The sequence below is a fragment of the Vigna unguiculata genome, chromosome 5 (genome assembly GCF_004118075.2).
Source record: "Vigna unguiculata cultivar IT97K-499-35 chromosome 5, ASM411807v1, whole genome shotgun sequence".
Classification (NCBI taxonomy): Eukaryota; Viridiplantae; Streptophyta; class Magnoliopsida; order Fabales; family Fabaceae; genus Vigna; species Vigna unguiculata.
The window spans coordinates 14,674,496-14,682,889 of NC_040283.1; positions in this window are offsets into that span (position 1 = coordinate 14,674,496).

Sequence of the window (8,394 nt, forward strand, 5' to 3'; positions counted from 1 at the left end):
TAGAAAATAATGTTAATAGAAAAAAAAATTCACAAATTAACTAGTTCATGTAACAATAAAAAACGTATGAATTTAAAATTTGAAAACAATTTTAAGTAAAGTTGAATGTGAAACACAATTTTAAATAAACTATCGTATGTTAAAAATATATAATAAAAATATCAATTTGAATAAAAATATCAAATTTAATAAAATATTTGTATAACATTTATATAAAAATTAATTTTTGTTTTAATTTGGAGAGGGACGAAATTGTATTATTTTTACAAAAATAGGGAATAAATTGAAACAAAAATTAGAATACAAGACCAAATTGAGAGTAAGGAAATGACACCTGACATAATACTGACACTCGACATTATCACTGCTACATCCTCTATCACTGCCACGTGGCACAATGATAGGTTGACACGTAGCAAAATTATTATTTTTTTAAAAAAATTCAAAAAAATAAAAAATTCAAAAAATCGAGGAACTAACATGTGACACTCCCTCAAACGGCGTCAACCCAGACTTAACCGAAAGTGCGAACTTGAGACGTTTGAACAAAAAAGGGGACGAATTTGAGACTTTTAAAAATTCGGGTACCAACTTGAAATTTTGACTCCAAAATGAGGACCAAAGGCATGATTAAACCTTATAGTTATAATATAGTTAGGTTCACAGATAAAGGTTGATTGGTTTTGTTATATGGTAACTTTATGGATTGGTTTTGTACATAAAAAAGGTATAGTGGTGGTTAATTTAAAATAAATTATAATATCATAGTAACTTCGTCCGTTATGATGCTAACCTTACCCTATTATTTTATACTAATCTCATTATTTCTTTAACTACTCTCTCCATTTAATATCATCCTTGCTTTTCCCCGTTTTAGTTACTTTATTATTTCGAGTATCCGATGTTTGAAAAAGGTGGTTACCCAAGGTTCTTTACGTGGCCACCTAGGTTATAATTTTGTACAAAGGTTTGTACCAACATGCATATACACGTGGACACATTGGTATAAACACTCAAGTTTTGGGTTTAGGGATAGTAATTTTGAAACTTCTAAATCACTCTTAGATTCTTCTAAAAGTGGTGCAGGTTGGAATATATGGCTACCGTATCAATGGTATATGGTAACCTTATTGATTAATTTTGTACATAAAAGAAATAAGAAATGATATTTCGGCTTACACAATCTCTCTTACTCTTAACGTGGCGGCAGCATGGATGGAATTTTATTTTGGTTTTGATCTTTTGTTTTTCAAACATGTGGGTGGACTAATAATGAAAACATTTTGACATTCAATTCTACTCTTTGAACACATTTTCACTACTCTTTTTCATGCCATACTCATCACTATTTGAAATCCAAGAAATAGTCTCTCAGTTCCTTGGACTATACCGAATTCTTAGATGAATTGATCCAGTAACATATAAGATAGTCTTACCTCAATTGGCGATTCTTCACAATGTATTTCATGTGTCACTTGAGAAAATACATACCAAATAAATTTCCATGATTTGCTCTACAAGATTCTTCTTTTCTTCTTGAGTCATGATCACATAACATATTACTCCATCTTTTACTTCCCTGAGAAATTTTCGAGTTGAAATTGGTTCGACACAGTCTAGGAACAAAATCTTTTGTTGTCTGCAATTAATCAAAATGTGATTGGTAGTCAACCAATCCATCCTAAATGTAATTCTAAATTCTGAAAAGGCAAGCAAATTAAACTTACTCTGAAGATATGTGCTAGAATTATGATTGGGCATCCAACATAGATTGAACTGGGTCAATTTTGACCCAATACTCGTATAGAAACCACTAGTTCAAAACACAAATAACTCATTGGTAACTTAAGCTCCCTCACACAGTCTAGCGACACAAAGGAATGAGTCACTCCATTATCAAACAAGACATTCACACATAGATCATATAATGTACATGTATCATGAATCAAATTACCTAACTAGGTAGCCATAGCGAAAACCCTTCCAACAGCTCGAGGCTTTCTGTCAAATGACTTTTGTTGTTGTGATTCCCCATTGTAGTGCTTTAAGGATAATCCTTCGCGAAATGTCCTGACTTTTCACAAACAAATATCTTTAGCAAGTCGAGGACAATATCTCTTTATATGAGTGCCTCCACACACAAAGCACTTCAACCCTTCCTGATCGAATTGTTAAGGTCTGTCATAAGGCTTCTTTTGCGACTTTTTTGTAGATGGTCCTCCCTTTACTAGTTTTTCCATTAAACTTTGTAGGGTAATGTCCCATGGAATTGCTCAAGTTTGGTTGATCACTAGATCCATTCGTTACTTGTTACCTGACATTGATCATTCTTTCAAAGATTTTAGCGACTTCGTCCATTCCATCAACAACGTGCCTAAAGTCACTATTATTAGCTCTACGAGACACCTTGTCTATACCATACAAGTTAATATAAAAAAAAACACAAACAGGTCATAAAAAGTAGAAACATAACAAGCTCACTCCCCCACAAGCCCCAAATGTTTTTCAAAATTCATACTCTAATAACTTCCTCTGCTCCCACTAAGTCTTATAAGCAAAGCTTCCAAGTGTCACTTCTCATCCCTCCCTTGGAGAGCTTTTCCGACCAGAGTTTACCTCGAGTGTAGGTGCCACCTCCCATCTCTCCTTAGGATCTACCCAGGTCAAAGGTCACCTTGGATACAACTACATAGAGTTACCCTTCTCATTACTCCCATTGAGTTATGTAGGCGAAGACCACTCCCCACTAGAGACTAGCATAGTGTCCCCCTTATCCTTAGTCACCATCACACAAGCAAACATTTACATGTCATCCCAATCATACAAAGACAACACCAACTCCACGATTTTTATACATTCAAAATAATACATCACACAAAAAATTCTATTCAAATGGCTCCACTTACATTCTCTCAACATTCTTACTTTCAATGATTGTCATCACCTTAAATATATTCTCTAACAATCCCAAATTTCCTATATCCTAGGATTAAACTCAAACTTTTTCCATTCAATTCTTACTGCACAACCACTCACTAACTTTTTTTTTCAATTGCCATAACTTTACTTTACTTTACTTAGTTGCTTTCATCTATCCTCAAGAAGTCCATTTCGTTATGTCAAATCGAAATTACTCGATTACTATTCAAATTTAATTATACTATCATCAAAATTAATGAGTCGTTCAATCATATGGAAATCATCAAGATTCCATATATCACCATCTATTCTTACCGCCTAATATTCATTATTACCTTCTCAATTTAATGATTAAAATTACTTAAACACTTTCTATACATAAACTAAATAAAGTATACTTGTCATAACTAAATCATTTCTTATAATGAAAACTCAAAAATCAACATAGTTTAATAATAATATTCACCACTCATTATAACAAAATTCATTCAACTTATTCATACTCTAATCCTACTTAAAAACCATAAGTTTATACATCATATATACTTAAACTCAAATCTTTAAAATTTCCATCACAAAAATGCTTAGAACTCTTAACTCAAATTTTCACTTATCAAAAACCCAATTACACCTACCACAAATCATATACAAAGTATAAAAATACACTCTTTTGTTTTAAAGTTCAACTAAAAATACAAATAAGTACCTAACCACCGATTAACCAATCAAAGTGATAATACTCTTCAAAATTGAAGAACAAAGAAAGTGAAACATAAAATAGGATCAGTCGTGTTCAACTGATTGTTATAACTACATACTTATATTCCAAGCTCCCAACAGTCAAAATAAAGAATTATATGTCAGTCTACATATTAAAATTTCAACAAAATCCAACGATAAATTAAGAACATATGATTATTTTACCAAGATAGTTCATACATACAAGCTAAGTGACATCTAACGCCTTCAAAATAAAAAAAGTAACTTGCTTTAACTCCAAACCTCTTATTCCCAGTCCCAACGGTCAAAATCAAAACCTATGTCTTAGGAAATATGAATAAAAATCTCATATTAATCAAACGGTTAATTGAGAAAGTCTAGTCATTTTACCAGAACAGTTCATAGACACAGACTAGATTTTCATATCCATGAATGGTTTTCATCACATTATTTAAATAAGACAAGTTAGATCCCTTTACTACCATCATTATCAGACTTCTATTCATATCCAAACCTAGTTCTCATGATATTATTCATTATAATTATTATTTAAACAAAACAACATAGTTCCCTTTACTTGTAGAGACTTCCTCGCTAAGCTTCACAATGCAAGGTGTATGACTACTTTAAACCTCACTAGAGAGGCTAGAAATTTGATAGGGAGAATGATGTGGAATGCATGGTTAATAGAAAATTGATTGATGAAATGCATTGCCAATTAAAATATTATGGCAAGTAGATTCCATTTGGTAAACTCTAAGTGGACCAAAAAGATCAATAAGATCATTGAACTTTACACAGAAAAAAAAAGGTGTGAATGAAGAGAATGGGTTTTTCCTTCATAAGGCCCAATGAGCAAGGAGTACAATTACAATAGAATGGGTGTAAAAAAAAGGAAGATTTGTAGAAGCTAAATAGGAATATGGATACTAGTTTTATGTTATTTTAAATTATTCTATTAATGTAAATTTTCTAGGATCTTACCGTGCACATTTTTGTAAATTCTCAAAATTGTGTTGGCCTCTCTAACGTTAATGATTTCAGTCAAGTCACCACCATTTTGAATCATCATTGTCATGTAAGTGACATGTTTGAGATAAATTTGAATTGGGTCTCTAAAGTAGACGATGGGCAGTGGATGGCTTAGATCTCTATTTGTCATTTTCTGGTAATATCTCCATGAACTGCGAAAATGTCAAACATCTATGAAGACGAATAGTGATTTATTTCGACGAATTAAATTCCATACCATTTTCAAGGTGACAAAGCATATTACCATTGTCACAAATGATTGCATAAATGAAGATATCATTTGAAATTGAAGAAGTAGAAGATTTGGAAATAATTAACATTTTTGTAGAGTGAGAGCAAATAGGAAGTTTGAATGAGTAGGATGGTAAGTTTTCTCTTTTATAGAAAAGAATTAAGTGATCATGTGACTTGCACAATAACTTAGGTGATCATGTGGTTTGTATACTAGCTTAGGTGATCATGTGGGTGACACAAGACCTTAGGTGATCATGTGACTTACACAATAAATTAGGTGATCATGTGAATGCAGAAGACCTTAGGTGATCATGTGACTTACACAATAAGTTAGGTGATCATGTGAATGTAGAAGACCTTAGGTATTCATGTTACTTGCACAATAACTCATACAATTATGTGACTGACACAAGACCTTAAGTTATCATGTGACTTGCATAATAAATTAGGTCATCACTTGAGAGACCCATTTTGTGTAAGTAATGATACAAAAAAAAATGTACCAAATAAAGGATAATAGGTACCTACTCAATAAAGTTGTTAAGTCTTGTCTTTTTGACAAAGTGCATGTGAAAGCATTCATTGATAAACTAAGTCAGCTTATCTCCCAATAAAGTTGAGAAGTGAAGTCATATCAAGTTCATAGTGAAGTTTAATCAAAATTGAATTGTGTTATAAATAATCTCCAAAGAAGGGTCAGAAGGCTTGTGATGGTTGATAATACATACTATATAAGGATGGTAGTAGTATTTTTAGAAGTTGTTGAGTTTGTTAGCATAAGAAGTAAAGATGGTTTTTGTTGAGGAGATGAATGCTTTTAATTTATTTAATGCTAATGTAGATTTTGAAGATGGAAGGTTTGCCTTTTGTACTTTTCCAAATAGAGTTACGATCAGTCATATGCGGCATATCATAAGAAGTCATTTGTCGAGACCACAGGAATCAAATAAAGTCATTTTTATTATTATATCCCTCCCAAATTTGTTGAAGGAGGCACTTTTAACATCATTTTCTTAAAGAATGATGATGTTCAAAGTGTGATTTATTAACATTCAGTGATAACCATCATAGAGACGATGTCATTTTATGTCAATTTCATCAAGATTGAAAATTCGGATTATGTTTGTGGTTCATCATCCACCAACAATGGTGGAGTTACTGATGCACGCCTGTGAGGTGTTATTTGAATAAGTGTTTAAGACAGATTAATGCAATGTTTTAAGAAATTTATGTCAATTATTTATTTAAAAAAAATCCACCAACAACCTTAATTAAGAGTGAAATTTATGACACGACTTGGACTTTAGAACTCTTAATTGCAATGTTATAAATGTTATAAAAATATAATAAACAATGTTTTTTCAAGTATTTTTCTACTTAGTACCATAGAATGTTCAGGAGCCATTAAAAGAAAATTAGATGTAAAAGTTAGTAAAAAAGGAAGTCATCACCTAGACAAAATGGGTCACTCACATGATAACCTAACCTATTGTGCAAGTCATATAACCACCTAAGGCCTTGTGTCAATCACATTATCGTTTTAGTTATTCTACAAATCACATGACCACCTAAAATTTTGTAACACTCAAATAGTGTATAGGTCACATAATCACTTATGGGAAATCAAAAAAATCGAAGGGGCTAAAAAATGTACGATAAACTGACTTCACCATATCACAAGAGGTTTGGATCATGCATAATTTCCCAACACATTCATGAGATCATTGAAATTGACCCTTCAACACCAATTGCTACAATCATTATTGTCAAGTCCTCAAAGGGTACACAACAACATACACAAAAGCTTGGTTGGCAAAGCAATAAGCAATTAAAAATGTCTACAACAATCGGGAAGAATCCATCAACAAATTGTCCACCCTACTACAAGCAATGCAAAAATTTCTTCCTAGTTTCAAATACTTGTTAAAAACACAACGAATAAGTGATGGCGAATAGGTCTGAAAAACCAGGTATACTTCAAAAAACTTTTCTAAACCTTCAAACCATGCACTGTTGGAGTTGTGAGGATCCTTGCAAATCGCTTGTACAAGTCAATGAAACCTTCAAGTACGACAAATATAGCAACAACCTGCTAGCGACGGTTGCAAGGTTGCAAAAGACAGAAGGAACAACATATTCCAAATTTCATTTGCTATAGTTTAAGGTGAAATAGCATATGCTTAGTTTTTTTCCTTAAAAACATAGGAGACATGTTAAACCTCAAGAAAACTTATGTGCGTGTTAATTATTTATAAAAAATTCAATTACCGAAAACTTCACACAACAAATTTTAAGTAAAACTCATTAAACTTATATAATAAAATCAATTAATTTGACAATATAATTTTACAATCAAATTTTTATTTCTTTCAACAACAAATTTTTAATCAATTATTTATTCCTTTATTTTCAAAATACAGTTTTTAATAATCTATACATTTCACATAATTTTTAAAATATTTAATTATTTCAAAAAATTACATCAATTGATAGATTTTAATATATTTTTACATTCCCTTTTAATTAAAAGAAACAAATTAAAGAACTAACTTTTTATTATTATTTCTCCTAATTTTAATGAAGTTTAAAGAAAACGAAATAAATAAATAAATAAATATTGTAAGGCCCACTTTTATTTTAGTGCCCTAATGTTTAAGGGCTGCCACACTGTTGGGCCTAAAGGCTGGTCCATAGGGTGTCAAGACTCCTAAAGCAGCCAAGGTCTCTCATTTGCAGCTCTCTCTGAAAATCAGGGCTCTAACTCTTCCATTTTCTCTCCACAGAATCTTTGCTAGGGTTTGGATCACCATCATCTTCAAAGTAGCTCAACCTCGTTCTCTAGGTCACGTAAGTTGCTCCTTAGCTTATACTAATTCTCCTCTAGTCACATTTTTTGTAATCCCAGTTAGGGTTTCGTGGTAACCCCGTTCCTGTTCTGTTTCACCGTTTGTTTTCAGCTCTTTGGTTTACCCTTAGGACTGTTGTGCTCACTGTGTGCGTATCGAAATATTCCGCTAGCTTATTTCCAGGTAAGGGAAGCTAGGGTTCACTTGTGTATTACGTTTTTCTGCTTGCGTTACTGCTATTTCACTCTGGTATGTCTTGTGTGCTGCGGTGAACTTATGAAAAGCATTATTGAGCTGTTTGGATCTTGTTTGTGGGGTTGTTGCACAAGACACCAGTGGTGAGCACTGGTTTTCTTGCCCAAGCGAGCACGTCTTACCTAGGCGGGACTAATAGAGGCTCGCCCTAGTTTTTCTGCGCGAGCTGTTGCTTGAGCAACGAGTCTCTGTTTTGAGCGAGGCACAGTCTCACTCAAGCGAGGAGGGCTCGCCTAAGCGAGAGAGCGCAGGAAGCCATTGTTCCCCTTTTTTAGCCCTCGCCTAGGCGAAAGGAGCTCGCTTGAGCGAGGAGCTAGGCGAGAGTGCGTCTTTGTTTTGATATCCCTCTGTTCTTGGATGTTTGGCATGTGTTTGATGGAATTACTGT